This window comes from Phascolarctos cinereus, unplaced genomic scaffold (assembly GCF_003287225.1).
Source record: "Phascolarctos cinereus isolate Bilbo 61053 unplaced genomic scaffold, phaCin_HiC Scaffold_5;HRSCAF=322, whole genome shotgun sequence".
In the NCBI taxonomy this organism is placed as follows: domain Eukaryota; kingdom Metazoa; phylum Chordata; class Mammalia; order Diprotodontia; family Phascolarctidae; genus Phascolarctos; species Phascolarctos cinereus.
Genome location: NW_027555958.1, coordinates 129,777,654 through 129,795,804, shown reverse-complemented (window position 1 = coordinate 129,795,804; position 18,151 = coordinate 129,777,654). Strand labels below are relative to the sequence as shown.

Below are 18,151 nucleotides of genomic sequence, written 5' to 3'. Positions count from 1 at the left end.
AAGGTGATACAAAAACAAAATATATAATTTTTTTTAAATGAAAGAATTAAGAACTAGAGGTTGATGGCATACTACCTATGAGATTTGGAGACAGTGGGCCTAGGTACAAATCTTTGTTTTCCTATTTGCTATCTCTTTGACTTTGGGCCAATCATTTAATTTCTTTGGGTCTCAAATTCCTCATTTGTAAAATGAGGGAATTCTGTTGTATTGTATGACCTCTAAATCTTGTTCCAGCTTTTGTTCTTCTGATTCTAAAAGATACCTTCCTTTTTTTACTAATATCATTGTTCTTAATATGGGTCATTTTGTTCTGTAAATTTATCTGGAACTATCACAATTGGCTACCCATACAGGCAAAATTCACTGCATAATTGCCCAGCATTGTTGGGAATTCAAAGTTAATTATCTTCAGTTTCCTATATGTTTATCTCACATAGGAAAATTTGTAGGCATATAACCCATCCATTCATTTTGACAGTTGATTTGTACTTTTGTGTGATTGGATGGATTTATTCACATGTCAAAATCAATAAATCAAACATTTATTAAGTCCTTACTACGTGTCAGGAAATATGATAAGTGCTAAATCTAGGTGTGGTCAGTTGAAAAGATGCTAGTTGACCCCTATCTCTGAAAAGAGAGTCAATCAGATTAGCTGGGCTAAATCATTAGAGCCCAAGGTGACTTTGGCCTTCTGATGACTGCTGAGCAAGTGGAGATGACAGAGGGGGATTCGGCAGGACTGAGTCTTGCAGAATTCCCAACCCTTTAAATTGCTATGACCTTCAGGTGACTTGAACAGCTGGAGGTGACAGAAAGAGACTTGGCAAGATTGAGTGATTTGTTTAAAGAGCAGTATTCAGGAATTATTGAAGATACAGTTTCCCTTAATCATTTTGACTAAACTTATGTACATATACATTTATCAATATACATAACTTGCAATGAAAGGTCATTTGTTTTTCCCATATAAATTCACCACTCCTCTGAAACAAAAAAAAGCCAATCAGACTTGAAATTTTATAGGGGGAAAGGAGGATAGTTCATCACGGAGCTCTCTTCACAGGAATAAGACAGTTCAGGAGCAGAGATCATGGCATTGTAAAATACTCACCACCCCATCCACTTTTGATTGAGATGAAGTTCTTTTTTTCTGGATTGTCATTGACTAAATAATTTGAAGGATCATCATATCTGCCTATAAGGCATAAAGAGGTGGAAAATGATCTTTAGGATTTCAAATGCTTAGGACGTTGGCAATAGAAATTGGCTGCTATGTTGAAAACTAATGTGGAATAAAACAGAGATTTATAGTCCAGTTGGCAATGAGATTATCTTTTTTTTTTTAAGTTTCCTTTCCTATCATACATTTTTACAGAAGCAGGGGCCTTAAGATCCTAACCCTTATTTTGAATAGCTGAGGAAATTGAGGAGGCCTAGAGTGACTAGTAACTTTCTCAAAATCACAAATCAAGGAGTAGTGAGGTTAGGAGAGAATTCAGGACTGACTCCAGTTTTCAATCCATCCTCCGCACAACACCCAAACTGATATTCCTATGTCACTCTTCTGTGCAAGAAAACTAAATGATTCCTAGGATTAAAAAACAAACAAACAAGATGTATTTGGTATTTAATACCCATAACAGTCTGGTTCCAAGCTCCCTTTCCAGACTAATTTCATATGACTCCCCATTATCCACTCTATGTTCTAACCAGATTGACCAACTTGCTGTTTTCAATACACAACATTCCATATCTTGCCTCTGTACTTTTGAATACAGTGTTCCAGATGCCTAGAACAGATTACTTTCTCATTTATGCCTCTTATAATTTCTACCTTCTTCAGTGACTTAGCTCGTTTATCATCTCTTCTGGGAAGCCTTTCCTGATCACTTGAGTCATTAATGTTTTCTCCTCCTTTAAGTTATCATATACACATCTAACTTACTTGAAAGGTAGAATATAAGTTTCTTGAGGACAGGGAGTATTTCATTTTTGTCTTTGGACAGGAACTAATGCAGTGGTTTGCCCATAAATGGCATTTAATATAAACGTGAGATTTTTAAAAATTATAAATGAAAAGGAAAATTAATCAAATTCTCTTCTCCTTTGTATTCCCTCAAATGAGTAGCAAATGCCTCTTTGAATAAATGATTTTGTAGTAAATCAGCAGCCACCCATAGATAAAATAAAAAGAGAAAGTCCAAGCACAAAACTTAAACACATAAGTGAGTTCATATTATCCCAAAATACTCACCAGTCCATCCATTTCTGATTTAGGCCAAAATGTCAGGGGTAATTTCTAACTTTCAGTAATTGCCTGTTGGCCCATCTCATAGATACAATATACGAGGTACTCAAAAAAAATTCTTAACTTGTTCACTGAACCTAGTATGCTTTAGACTCTGGAGCAGGCTTAAGAAAATTGATTTAAAAAGATAATGAGGCTGCAGCCAAATTTTATCAACTTTGATTTGGTTTTGCCAGACAACTCCTTTTTAGCTCATGACCACCTGTGCAGAGGAATGTACCATTGACTATTGGAAAAGTTCCTCAGAACTTAGCCACTCTTGAACAATCTAACTACCAAGTTGGTCCTATTGGGAAGATTCGGGGGTTTAGTGGAAGTTGGGTGTTGTAAGTAAATGCAGAGTTTTCCAAAACTTTGGAAGCATCTGATAACACTCTATAGAATATCCCTTGTTCAATTATCAGAGCCACCTAGGCCCCAGAGTATACAGGCAGCTAGTATGCTTTCCTCTTGATATGGGAGGTGTGGTGCTGAGAATGAAGGTGGATGTCTTTAGGCAGGACTGTCAAATTTAGAGTTCAAGGTATCCCAAGACAGAGTTAAAACCATTATTTTATCTCTTCAGTCTTCATGGGCTTATCTGAAATCCAGTACCTTTTTAGGAGTTTCCTGCAAGAAGGAAACTGTAAAATAAATGAACCTTAGAAATGGGACAAGAAATTTAAAGACTTTTAAGAAAATAATTGAAGAGGAAGGAAATAAAATCCTAAAAAAGAGATGGAAACAGATTGGACTGCTCTAGAGCCTAGAGAAATACTGATGGTACAGCTGAGGTGTCACAGGTTGACCTTGTTCCCCTGATTTAAATTACAGACACAAAAGCAGGCATTGTACATCAGACTGACTATCTAGATCCTATGATCCTGTGGATTTGAATCTTTTCTTTTCTTTTTTTTCTTTTTTCTTCTTCTTCTTTTTTTTTTTTTGCCTTCCTGCATCCTATTGTTCTCATTGAACTTGGGAGACTAGGATAGGAAATAACACTTTGGATAAAGCCTTGTCATTAGAACTGCCAAAAGGAGGACCAGGTTTCTTAGAGGGGTTTGAAACTCTCAAGAGGTGGCATGGCATAATGGATAGAGAGCTGTCCTCAAGTCCGAGAAGATCTTGGTTCAAGTTCTGCCTCTGACACATACTGGTCTTGTAATCCCAGGCAAATCCTTTAATGGCTCAGTATGCTAAGGCTTTAAGTTGCAAACAACATGCTGACTGACCTACATTGGTAGAGAATGTTTCCTCATCTATGAATTCCCTGTACCAATGAAATTATCACCCGTGAATTCCCTATACCAATGAAATTACAGGTCAAATCTCTAATGCTGGGGCACCTAGGTGGTGCAGTGGGTAGTGCATTGGTTCTGGAGTCAGGAGGACCGGAGTTCAATTCTAGTCTCAGACACAGCACTCACTAGCTGCGTGACTCTGGGCAAGTCGCTTAACCCCAATTCCCTCAGCAAAAAAAAAAAAAATCTCTAACCTTTTCTCTTAAAACTGATATTATACATTGTTCAAGCTTTTTGCCTTTCTCTTCGCTACTGATAGACCTCTGCATCATACACACACACAACACACACACACACACACACACACACACACACACACCCTAGCTATCTGAAAGGAAGAGCTATCTAGCTTAAAAAATGATTAATATCACAGAAAATTAGGAACATAACTACCTGATCATAGCATAAAGATACAAAATCTTGGCTAGTGGGCATTCTTTCATAGATAGATATATATACAGGTTGTACTCAATTGTCACTGAACTCCCTTTCAATTTTCAAAATCTGTGATTTTTTCCTCATTATTGTAATAATTTTTTTTAAAGTTCCATGTTATATTTGTTTTTCCTTAAAACAAAATACCAGTTTGTAAACAGACTCCCTGTACTATGATCATTGGTGGATGAAATGCTCATTCTTCCAGAATAACCCTAGGGCATTCAGACCATAGCACTCAAAGAGCATTTACTGGAATTGTATTCTCATGACTACTATGGCTTATGAAAAAGAGTAAGAACTTTTTGAAATAGTTAAAATGTTCATACCTGTTTCATAGAATTTTCTATAAATTATGGTGAGTGCCCAGAATGCATTCCCAGTATTATTTATTCCAAATTGAGTGAAGTATTTTGCTGAATAGTTTAGTATCATTTCATCCATGCTTAATCAGTCTCTATAGTCCCAATGATCCATGATAATTTTGTCATCCTTGACTGGGAGATCTACATTTCCAGGCACCTGGTCCCAAAGGTAGGGGTAGCCAAAATTCTCCACTGTGGCTGACCTGGTAGGAAAGAGACATAGAAATACTGAAAGTAAAATTATCAGAGAAAATCCCATACTTTGCCCATTTTGCTTTTCTTCAATTTTTACACAGGAGCAAAGTGTTTTTATAGGCCCTAAAAGAAACTACTTTGTTGACACATATCTCTACCTGTCAGTTGGTTGATGACAAATCTGGGAACAGTGTCTGAACCAAGAAAGAGTTACACAATTACAATAGAGAAAGAAGAATATTTACCTTGCCAGGCTGAGCTTAAATGATCACAGGAGGCTTAAAAGGAGGAGAGGCAAGGAGAAACATTTATTCAGTAGAGTCAAGCACAACAAGCTGGGTATGACAAAATGTTTTGCTTATAGACTCTCTTGATTTAGGGATCTTTTATAAGATCAATAATAAATTTTGGTGTACAACATGGAATGTGACATACAAAAGATTACATATGCTCTGTACTTCATATCATCAATTTATTTCATTTGTATTTGAGGGCAGAAAAATTATACAAAGAATTTTGATACTTTTAGCTTTAAAGATACTTTATGAGTTCTTATCATTTTTGTTTTTGCCATGGACTCATTTGGCAATCTGATGAAACTTATGAAGCCCAACTTGGAGTAAAGTTCTATAGTGTAAACTAAACTACATCATATTATAAAGGAAATCAATTATATTGGCACACAATTATAAAAATATTTTTAAAAAACAAGTTTGTGGACCATTCATTAAGAGCCCTACTGAGTTATAGTTTATCCCTTGACCTTACCTGAAGAAACTAAGAGTCAGAGAGCTGAAGTGATGTTCCTAAGTTCACACAGCTAGTTAGACAACAAGAATAAGACTAAGACCCAGATTTCCTGACTTTTTCCCAATCCTCTGATACTTCCTATGACATAAATAGGTAACACAATCCGTCTACTTAGCTCAGGTTTTTGTCAGCTTTGTTAAAGACTTTTAATCTATGTGGCCCAAGAAATAAAATATAGCCATAGCCCAAGGTAATAAAAGACAACCCTGCCTAGTCTGCAATGCTATAATCTATCATCTTAAGCTTTTCAGACGAGAACAACTATGAACGTAGATCATGTCTGGTTAGATTATGTCTGTACCAGGGTATCATATAAGCCCTGATTTAGAGGTATAACAGATGAAAAGGCACTCTACCAGAGTTGAAATTCACTATGCTAAGCCAGAGAGGTTTGAAGTAGGAACACAAGGGTAGGCTGTAGGTAGCCTCGGTCCATACTCTTAGCATGAATAGAAGCAAATTTGCATGGGTCTGGGCATGGGTATCTCCAGTCTCAAAGAGATTGTTACAGATATTCAGGCCAGCGCTAATTATAGTAGCAGAGTGGGGCTATATCCAATACAGTATTTGAGAAGCCAGTTTTTCATCTTAAAGTGCAAGAGTTGGACAAGATGATCTCATAGGCTCTTTCAAATTCTAAGACTGTGTTTTTCTCTGATTAAAACAAATTAGAGATGGGCTAGAAAGAATCTAACAAAGACAATCATAGCACTAAGGAAATATTTTTGCTAGAATAGATTTCCCCTGTAGCCTGATACTTTTTATCTACTAAGTCAACCCTACCTTTTCCCAACTTTTTCCTTTTTCATTCTTTTTTCCTATTCATTTCCTGAGTTCAAAAGTTCGGGTACCAGAATGTCTAAAGAGAAGACGATTTTCTAATGCTTCTTGGAGAAAGAAAAGGATAGTCTGTATTTTTCCTGATGCAGCATTTGATTTGGAGAACACAGGCATTCAATCATTCAGACAGGATAGGCCAAAGAAGTGCTTTGGCTTTTTTTTTTTTTAAATCATCAACCTCTCTCCTCCAAGTATGTTTTCCTCCATGGGCAAGTCTGAATAACAGTGTGATACTATGAGTCTTGGGAGACTATTGAACTCTGTGATAAAGAAGGACTCACTTAAATGACTAATGGATACATGACAGCAACCCCAAGTCCAGTTTCCCTTGGGGAGGACTATTTGAGTACTTTACGTTTCTGAATTTTGTATGTGTTCATGGGATCCTTTACTATACAAATTTTCTGGATTGGGGAGGCATAAAAGCTGTTCCATATGTAATATACACCTAGTTTAGAACCTGTACAGAAGTTGGAGACCCTGTTATCCATGTTTGTTCAAGTCTGTTTTTACTTTTGGCTTGTCTGAGATAAGTATTACTACCTATGACTTTTAAGTTCACCCGAAGCATAATATATCTTGTTCTATCCCCTTATTTTAACTGTGCAAATCTTTATTTTTCAAGTGTGTTTCCTGCAAACAATTTATGGCTGGTTCTGCTTTCTGATCTATTCTCCTGTACTGTTACATTTTATAAGTGAGTTCCTATGATAAACATTCTTGGTTATGATTGTTAATTGTTCATTTCCCTCCTTGTTCTATTATACTTTTTCCCTCTCCTTCCTTCCTTCCTCCTTTCCAAGAAGATAGGGTGGTGAGAGAGAAGTATGATTAACAATAGTGATCCAACTTGAATCAATCATCTTCCACTCCTTTTCTTGCCTTCTCCTTTGCACAGACTCTAATCTTATCCTTTTTATTTCCTTTTAACACCACTCCCTCTACAATTAAGCCTATGAAGTTGGCATTTGTTTTGCTTAATAAATACTTGCTGGTGTATTAAAAAAATTGAAAGTCTTTGGTCAAAACATAATTAACTATCATGCCATAAGACTAGTGTTGAAGAATGCTATCCATCTCCTGATGGAGAGGTGATGGAACAAATAAGCAGAATGACACACGTGTTTTTTTGAACATGGCAAATAAGCGAATTTATTTTGTTCAACTACACATATTTATTATGGAATGTTGTTTTCTTTTATTATTCAGTGAAGGGACAGATGTGGGCAAGAGAAAAATAAATGCTTGATCATTTTAAGCAATTAAAGGAATAAAAAAAGATTTTTGGTTATGATATTATGGCTAATTCTTCTCTAGATCTCCCCATTCATATTTTCTCCCCTTCTTGATCTTTCCTGTTTTCTCTGTTGATTTGAATAGATTTATGCATCAGGCTCTTTATGTATATGCGCCCTCTTCCTGGTTCAGATGCAAGTGAGGTTCAAATGAAGCTTAGTTCCCCATCCCTTCTTCCCTGTTTGTTTTCTTGTGAATCCTAATTACATGAGATAGCAAATTCTACCTCCTCCTTCCTTTTTTATTCCCTTAATATATTCCTTTCTTCCTTCCTTTTCTTTCTTCTTTTAAAATAATCAAAACATAACAAAAGCATTCTGAGTTGTAAGTCTCTAAGTTTTGCCTTTGGGAATATCACATTTCAACATCCCCCATCCTTTATAGTATTAGTTACCAATTAACTTTGTAATCTTGATTGTGACTACTTGATACTTAATTTTTTTTCTTTCTGGATACTTGCTGTATCTTTTCTTTGACATGCAAGTTCTAGATTTTAGCTATGAAGTCCTTGGATATTTCATTTTGGGGTTTCATTCAGGAATTTATTAGTAATAATATCATTAATATAATTTTATTGTATTTACTATATGAAAGACACTTTACAAATATTGTTTTATTCAATCCTCACAATAACTCTAAGAGATAGTTGCTTTTATTATCTCCACTTCATAGCTGAGGAAATTGAGGCAAGTGGAGATTAAGTGACTTGCCCAAGGTCACACAAGTAAACACTGGCATCATAGGTTTATGTTTTGCTTGATGGAGACGAGATTGACATAAGACACTAACATACAGCAAGATTCCTTTATTTTTATAGAAGACATTTTAAAACTGCATTTGTGTGTATGTGGGAGGGGGAGAGATCAAGGGAACTATTGATTGATTTGAAGTTCCCTAAATCAAGATAAAGAAATTATAATACATGGACTTTTGTTTGGAGGGCACCTTATGTGGATGTAGACTTCCACTTTGGCACTTCGCTGAGAGCACTGGCCTCACATAAAGATTGGCAAATTTCCTCTTCTTTTTTTCTGGAAGCACCATATTGTGGATTTCTTAACATTGAACTAATGACCAGCAGAACCTTGACTCATTCCTGAAATGAAGTTTATCTAACACATGTATTTTCTTCATAAGGCACATCATAGTCTTCTTGTGCTTAAGAACACTAGATAGCACTATGCTTGGGGCCACTTTAAACGGTGGAATCACCAATAAGAAGCAGAAAAATGCTAAAAATAAGGTACTAATTAAATTTTAAAATGCTACATGTTTATAGTATGAGAGCTGAAACTAGAATAGAACATCACTTTGTTTGACCACAGCTGGGAAAACAGGAGCCAGGGCAACTCATATATTTTTCAGCACTTTGCACACATCCAAGAATGACCACAAAAACTACTGTGAATATTCATTTGGAGATTACAAATAAATTTTAACTAGTAGACAAAATTTCAGATATGGAATCCATGAATAATGAGAAACAATTGTATCTACTATCAAAAAACAAATCCCCTGGAAAACAGGATGAGAGATCTTTTAAGAATCACAAGATTCCCCCCAAACCAGAGATCTCAAACTCACTGCCCACATGCTGCACGTGCCACATGCCAGCAAAACTCCCTAGTGTGACTCAAAACAGATTAAAATTTAATTGATAAATATTTAACAAAATAAATAAAAGTACAATACAACATAAAATTAATTTGTGATTTTCTAAGTCAATATACACCCACAGGAATTGTTTCTATTTGAGTTTGATGCCAGTGTTCTAAACTATAGTCAAACAAAAAGAACATACATTTTGTGTCTCTGATGTTGACTTTCCTCATGTTATGTTTTTCCCCTCTTCTTCTATCAACATAATTCTCTATTCCTTCAGTTACTTTGCCTTAATTTTTTTAAGGTGGCGCTACTGCCACTGTCTCTCTTCTCATCACTGCTGGTCCACTCTTCTTATCTGTTACCTCTTCCCTTTTGTAGTTTCACTTATTAATTCCTTCTCTCCTAGTTTTATTTGGTCATATAATTCTTCACCCCCTCTTTTTTTCTTCTCATCTTCTTTCCTTTCCTCCCCTTCCATTAGTCCTGTCCATTATTTTTATACATTTCATTTTGTACTCCTCTCCAAAAATAATATCTCTCACTCTCTTCATTACCCATCCTGTGTCTACTCTAGACTCTCATTTCATGATTCATGACCCCTATAATTATCCAGTCTTTATCCATTCTACGTATTCTTCATGCATTCAAAGCTTCCCAGATATTTATTTTAGGTTCTTCCCTCTAGGCACTTCCTGCCACTGACTTTTGGAGTTTGATCCTTTGGTTCTCCCTTCCCATTATGCCTCACTCACAGAACAATACCAATTATTGTAGTTATCACAGAGGACTATGAGAGGTAGAAGCCCTTCCCCATCACACTCTGATTATGCAGCCCACCCACGGATCTGTTCCCTACCACTTACCTTCCTCCCCACATTTGTCTCAAAATCTCCTTTCTGAGTCCATGCTCACCTGTGAGTGGACTTTTAAAGCACCCAATACTGCATATCATACCCAGTCCCAATCACCCTTCACAGACTATTGGAATGCTCATCAGTGGAACCCTCTCCCGTCGTCAAATAAGTATTTGTAGTATTTATAGATGCCTGAACTCATTTATGTGAACTGGAGTTCATATTTCTCTCTGTCATTGATCTATCTGATTATATTCAATATCTTTGAGCTTTTTTTTTCTTCCTGGGATCCTTGGTAATTTCAGTCTTTTGTTGTCATTATCTTTCCCTATTGCTTACTTTCTGACTCCCATCTATTGGTGGTTTCCTTCAAGGCTGGATCACAAAGTCTTAGCCTCCTCTCTCACTGGGTAATCATGGATCAATAGCCTAGGCCTCTGCCCCAAGTGACTTTTGGTTGAAAGAACTGGATCTATCTAGATGCTCAGTTTTTTCTTTCAGGATTAGTGTAGTGCATAGCAACACACACACACACACACACACACACACACACACACACCCTCCACAGGCACATATCTATGATTTCCTTTCTGGTGACTTTTCCCATTCCCTCTGCTCCTCAGTTCTCCAGCCCAACAACAGTAGTTAAGAGCTTGGCAGTGCTGTGCTACAGATTGTTATGGCACTGTCTGGTTTTTGCAACCCTCAGCAGTCCCTCCACTCCTGACAGGCTGCTGCTGGCTGTCTGTTGTAACCCAAATAAATTTCTTTAGCATAGATCTGGGGTTTCCACAGCAGTAGAAAGAGGGAGGGAGGACCAAAACGTATGGTTGTTTTGTTATAATCCCATATGTTGGTACTTAGATCAGCTAGTGCAGCCTCACTGCCAGCAGTATGGGAGGTGAAGGAATGAGTGGTGAATGATCTGAAGGTAGGCATTAGGGCATCAATTTATGTTTTTATATTTTGCCTTTTTAAAAAAATTCTGGGTGTCCTAGTACATGGAGAGAGCTAAAGTTGCTTTATCTTTGGATTTGGAGAGATTTGAGAAGTCATGGAGATCATAAAAATTGTCTATTGCTCATATAACCCTGAATTCTGGTGGTTTTCAAAGGAAGAAATCAACCTATTGATAACTATATGAAAAAATGCTCCAAGTAACCAATAATTGTGTAAATCTCAATTAAAACAACCCTGAGATTCTACTTCTTATCTATGAGAATTGTAAAAATGACAAAAAAAAAGGAAGTTGATAATTATTGGAGCAGCTGTAGAAAAACAGGTATATAGTTGGTTGTCAAAATGTCACTGGTCCTGACATTTTGGAAAGCAATTTGGAATTATACCCAAAGTCACTTAAGTGTGATTCAAAAATAGCATTATAAGACCTGCACCCCAAGAGAGAAAATAAAGAAGAAAAAAACTAATACGTACAAAAATGTTTATTGAAACTTTTTATCATAGAAAAAAACTTAACAAAAGGGAGTATCCTTAAATTGGAGAATTACTAAGCAAATTATGGTTTAAGAATGAAATGGAATATTAGTAGACTATAAAAATCATAAAAGAGACTGATTCAGAGGAATCTGGAATGATACATAGGAACTGATGAAGAAAATGGTGAGCATAATCAGAACAGTTTACATTATAAAAAGACCACTGTAAAGAAAAACAACTTTAAAAGACGATATAAGAACTCTGATCTATACAATGATCAACTCTAGAATACTGATGGTGAATTATGCCTGCTCATCTCTTGAGAAACCAGAAGTGCAGAATGAGACATTCTTTTGTGGGGGTGTTGTAAATATTTGGATTTGTTTTGTTTTAATGTGCATATTTTTACAATTTTTTTTTTTGCTTTTTTGTTGTTGGAGACATTTGGAGGAAGAAAGGCTTAGAAATATATATATATATATATATATGTATGTATATACACATACATACATATATACATATATATATATATATATATATATATATATATATATATATATATATAATATATATATATATATATATATATATATATAAAGAGGCTTCCTATAGTGGGTAGCAGGCAGTCTTATTGTTATGACTTTGTTATTCTTTAGGGAATAATGCAGCACCTAAACTCACAGCTCATATTCATATAGACCTTTAAAGTTTATAAAGGGCTTTCCTTAGAGCTACTCTCTATTTTAGATATTTAAAAAATTGCCATAGCTATTTTACAAATGAGAAAATTGGGGAACAGAGAAATGAAGTGACTGCTAGTACCCCTCATGAGTCCAGTAAGTGGTTAATCAAGATTTGAACTCAAGTCATTTGTCTCCAAGAATAGTGCTCTTTCCATCACACCATAGTAAGATCTGAGATTATTCATCTTTTTTATCTTCCTGACCTAAGCATTTTTTTCTCTATGCCTATCCTGTATTTGTTGTGCTCTGAACTACTCTGGCACAAGTTGGAATCTACTGTACAGTTTAAGTCACTTCAAATATTTGCCCCATAATTTTCTACAAAACATAAGATACCAAAAATTATTTTGCTTGATTTTATTTCTTTTACCTTGGAGAGATGACATGACACACTAAATAAAGAGCCAAGAAAACCAGGGTTGAATACCTGCCTCTCAGACATACTGATTGCATGACCCAAGGTCAGTCAGTCACTTAACATCCCACTGCTCTATACAACTCTATCTGACTCTATACTGCAGAGAACGTGCCGAGTTGCATTGGTAGAAGGTGTTTCTTCACCTGAGAATTCTTATACCAATGAAATCACAAGTTCACTCCTTATCTTTACACTGGGGGGAAAAAAGGAGAGAGGGATAGAAAGAAAATGTAAACATGCTTAAAAATTAAAGAAGTAATAGCCCTTTATGTTTATCTTAGTGCTAAAGAGATTAAAATCTATCTCAACATTTGCTGAGGTATTCTGGTAAACACAACTATCCCTAAGGAAAATTGTGAAATCACAGTCACAGGATGTTAGGGTCCAAAGGTACCTTAAATATCACTTTGCACAATTCCTGCATTTTGAAGATAAGGATACTAAAGGCAAGAGCAGTAAAATGTCTTAACCAGTATCAGCAGAGTCATGACTAGCCCCAATGTTCTTGAAAGATCCCAGGGTTTGGAGCCAATGATTGGTGTTTGACTGCAGATTTTGAGACTTCCTAGCTGAATATCCTTGGCAAGTCACTTTAACTGAGCTTCAATTACTTCATTTGTAAAATAATATGAGCATCAATTATCTTGTAGGTTTATTGTAAGCAGTGCATTTTATGACTTTTTATTATGTTTACAAATGAGACTACTAGCCAGTCAACAATCACTTATCAATCACCTACTATGTGCCAGGCATTGACTGTGCTTAGTTCTAGGGACACAAGGAAAAGCAAAAAACAGACCCTGCTCTCAAAGAGCTTACAATCCAATGAGGGCAGGTACAGCAGACAGCAGGCAGATAGCTATTTGTAAACAATATATATGGGATGAAGTGGAGCTAATTAATGGAGGTAAGGCATGTATATCAGAGAGGATCAGAAAAGGCTTCTTGTAGAAGGTGAGATATTAACCATAACTTGAAGGAAGCCAGAGAAACTAAGAGATGGTGATGAGGAGAAAAAGTATGTTAGACGTGAGAAACAACCCGTGAAAATTCTCTGAGTTAGGAAATGGAATGTTTTGTGTGAAGTGCTCTTCAGTAAGAATAGTCAGAAGACGAGTAGAAAGAATAAAGTGTAAGAAGATTGGAAAGGCAGGAGATGGGTTGATTGTGAAGAACTCTCCATACCAAACAGAGGGCTTTATATTTTATCCTACATGTGATAGGGAGCCATTGGAGTTTATGGAATGGCACGTGAGAGGGAGGAACATGGTCAGACTTGCACTTTGGGAAAATCAGTTTTACAACTGGGTGGAGCATGGGCTATGTTGGGGAGAAATAATCGAGACAGGGAGACCAGCCAGAAGCTTGTTACAATAGTCCAGGTGTGATGTGGTAAAAGCCTGCACTTGGATGGTGGCAGTGTCAGAGGAGAGAAGGTGGTATATCCAAGAGATGTTACAAAGTGTGGGGATTAAAATTTCTCTCCCGCAATAGAAGTGACTGAGGCAGAGCCCTGAGCCAGCGGCATTTTATTAAAGGGTCCGTGGTCCCCTCTAATGAAGTGGACCTCAGATCTTTCTCATGGTCTGAAATGCCCTCTCCTTCCACACCTGTCACAAGAGACAGGTACCTTTTAATAAAGCATGCCCTATAGGGTATATAAATTAGGGGACCATGGGGCAGTTGTTCAACGGCAGCAGCACAATCATTGTTTGCCTCACACACAGCACCTGGAATTCTATTTCTTTTGTGAGAACAATTCAAACAAGTTTGACAAACAGCTACTCCATTATGATAATAAGAGGCAACATCCCTGCAGACAATACAAATAGTCTTATATGACTCTAACATAGAGAGTGGAGGCAAATGAGGAATAGGTTGATGTCTATGAACAAAAGAAGTATCAGTCACTAGTGTTGGCGAAAGCCTAGAGTAACAAAGAAAATGGAAACTTAAGGGTCAGTGAAAAAAGAAACGTCAAGTTCTCTCCAGCAGTCTGAAGTTTGACAAATTTCTGTTATGAGGGTTGTGGTCTGCTGAGATAAAGTATTTAGCTGGTTCTTAAAAGAAGTTTTTTCAACAATCCCCAATAATCTGTCAGTTTGGAGTGATAATTCACCAGTTGCTCTAGCTAGACCAGGAACACTAGTTCTCTCTATTTTCTTTATAAGGAGTTCTCCTCAGTGAGTTTTTGTTGTCTCCTTTTTTGTTTGGCCAATTCTGCTTTTTAAGGAATTGTTTTCTTCAGTGTACTTTTTTTCCATTTGGCCAATTATATTTTTTTAGGGACTTGTTTTCTTCAGTGTACTTTTTTCCAGTTGACCAGTTGTATTTTTTAAAGACTTGTTTTCTACAGTTAATATTTGTCCTTCCTTTTCCAAGCTATTGACTCTTTCTTGTATACCTCTCATTTCTTTTCCCAATTTTTCTTCTACCTCTCTTATTTGACTTTTAAAATCCTTCTTGAGCTCTTCCAAGAAGGCTTTTTGGGCTTCAGACCAGTTCATATTCCCTTTTGAGATTTTAGATATGGGTTTGTTGACAATGTTGTCCTCTTCAGAATTTCTGCCTTGATCTTCACTGTCCCCATAATAAGAATCTATGGTATGTTTCTTTTTGTTCATGGTGTTTGCTTATTTCCTGGTCTTTAAAAAATTTGAGCTTTCCTGCTGGGGAGCAGGGGGCATTGACCCAAGCTTCTTGTTCTGGGAGCCTGGGGCCTGGTCCCTGGCTTTGTGTGTTGGGGCCTCAGATGCTGGCAGTTGGAAGCTGTAGGGTTCTGACAGCTTACCTGGTGTTGGGCTATAATCAGCAACACTGGAGCTCTAGGGGTTAAGGTTGGGTAGTCTGGCCCCTGGAGGTTGCCTACTTACCCCAGCCTTTCAATTTCTTTGGCTCCTTGCAGATAGATGTTTCACTGGTGCAGGATGTTTCTCCTCCTGGTTGGAGCTGCACTTTCCAGAGTTTTGCTGAGGCACTGGAAGACTTGACTGCCGTAAAACAGTGAGGCACACAGTGGTTTTCCAAGACAGTTTTCACTGGTTTCCTGGCCTGTACTGAAGCACTCAGGGGTCTTGGTGTTAGTGCTTGCCTGCTTCACACCCAAGGTTCGGGATCTACTCTGGTATGCTAAGGTGGAGCTTTCTGCTAGCTTGGTGGGACACCTCCCTTTTTGTACTGCTCCCCCTCTGCCAAGGCAAGAGGGGCCTTTCCCATTAATCCCTCAAGCTTCCTGAGCTACGCGACTGCTGTACTCCATCTTTCTGATGATTCAGCTGTTCCAGGGTTTTTCCTAGGTGATACTTTCTGAGCTTTCAGGGGATTAATAAGGGATGGTAAGAGTGACTTACTTCTTATTCTACCACCTTGGTTCCTGGAAGCTGAACCTCATTTTCTTTAAACTTTGAAAAATTTGAGAAGGTAATGAAGAACTGGGGCTTCTGAACTGCTTTTTTTTTTACTTGACATTCTTATCTGGAAACATTTCTTCAGGTGGCAGGCTGGACATGTTCATATATAAGAGGGAGGATGGTTATTATCAGAAGAAAAACATTTGAAAACAATGTCCCCTTTCTGTACTCTGCAAAAGAATGTCTTGCAGCTTTCACAGGTATAGGCTGCATAATGGAAGCCATAAGCAAGATCCCCACAAAGATCACAAAGTAACTTTCATAGTTTTAAGAGGAGTCTCTCAGGAAGCATGAATAAAAAACCAGTTTTTGTCTTAAATAGAGAGATATCCATAACTGAGGGAGCAGAAACTGAGGAAGAACCCATTAATGGCTTAAGAGAAGAGAAAAAAGTCAACAATGAAGATTGAATCTGGTAACTCATTTGGAGGCACATGTTATACAACAATTAATGAATACTCAGAAAGTAATAATAGTGCACAAAATAGCTAAGGCCCATTTAAGAATCAGCACAAAATTCTTCCATCCTGAAAGAGAGAGGCAATTCATGACCCCCAGGATGAAAGATCCCACCATTCTCCATCACTTGCAGGCACATGAGTTTGCTGTGATATCTGCTGAGTGTCATTCGGAATCCTCTGGAGTTCATCCATGTTAGTAATGACATCACCTGAATGGCTTACATAAGAACAACAAGACTGATGAATAACAGCACAGGCACCTCCCTAAGCAGCAGTCAGGATATTTAAGGCCTTTCAGTTCTCCATTACCATATGAGCCATAGAGTCAATTTCTGCCTGCAACCCTGAAATGGCAGCAGTGGTGTGTTGAATGACAGCAGAGGTGTCTTGGCAAGATTCTCCAGAGTAATAGAAAGGTTCCTAACAGAGTCTATCACTGCAGTCACACCTAGACTAGGAATGAGGGCCTGCAAAAAGCAATAACCAGCACCTTGCTTTGCAACAGGATTGCTATCTCCCCAAAGATTACTTAATTTCCAATGATACCACCATGCTCCCATATTCCTGATTCTTCTCTATAGAATGGTTACAGTCATAGGGGGAATCAAATAAGCTGTCCCACAAGTCCTATACCATCCTGGTGGGAGGGAAGAAAAAGCAACACCAGCACTGATAAAAAATTGTCCAGGGGTCACAAACCCCATAGCAGTTCAGGGGTTTTGATAGTTCCATTAATGAAATTGTGTCAATTATAAATGACAGTTGCAAAAGAAAAATTATGCTGTCATACAAGTTTTTGGTCAGCAAACATATGAAAGAGGAGACATTATTGACATCAGGAAGAGTGAAAGTAAAATTACACTTCACTGAATTAACCACAGATATTCCAGAATTTGCAGTTTTGCTCGTTTACAAAGAAAGTAAAATTTGGCATCAGGCAAGCTACTGTCAATGGAGGGAGTCTAGGTTTGTAACTCACTCGGATCACATTGTTATGTTTCAAGATATGAAATTTCACTTTAAAATATTTATGAGGTTGAAGTGTTGGCTATGGACATAGCCTACATGCTCCTCCAGGAGTAACATTAGCATAATTCCAAATTCCTTTCCATAATTATTGGAACAGTTCACAACTTTACCAACACTCTATTGCTGTGCCATTCATTTCATACATTAACTATTCCTATATGAACTATTTTCATGTTTTCTCACTTTTGACCATTTTTTCTAGGACTAGTGTTACTCATTCAGAGTAATTTTGGTTTTCATGACTCTTATTTTTAATGATCCAGAGCATTTATATGGTTCTTAACAGTCTGAAGATATGCTTTTGAAAAATATCTGTTCATATCTTGGGGGATGATTTCATTTTTATATATTTGAGTTAATTTTTTATGTTTCCAGATATCCAACCTTCCTTACTGATACTTAATGCAAATTTTAAAAAATCATTCAACAGCTTTCCTTCTTGTCCTACTTTGATAGAATCTGCTCATTCAAAAAACATGTAAATTTCATGTAATAGAAATATCTTTCATTTCCTTGTTTGACAAGGCACTCTCCCACTTGCCAAGTTGTGAAAGATATCTGATCTGGTTTTCTTTGAAACATTCTTTTTTGTGTGATCAATAATATTTAGGTAATGTATGAATTTGAGCTTATTCTGTTAAGCTTATCATGTGGAA

The 18,151-nt window shown here is 37.0% G+C and overlaps 1 pseudogene; it reads right to left on the bottom strand.

The window, feature by feature from the left end:
• The window catches only part of LOC144457641 (protein LEG1 homolog), a 29,921-nt pseudogene extending 13,263 nt beyond the window's left edge, over positions 1 to 16,658 (bottom strand).
• Positions 16,659 to 18,151: the final 1,493 nt, after the last annotated feature.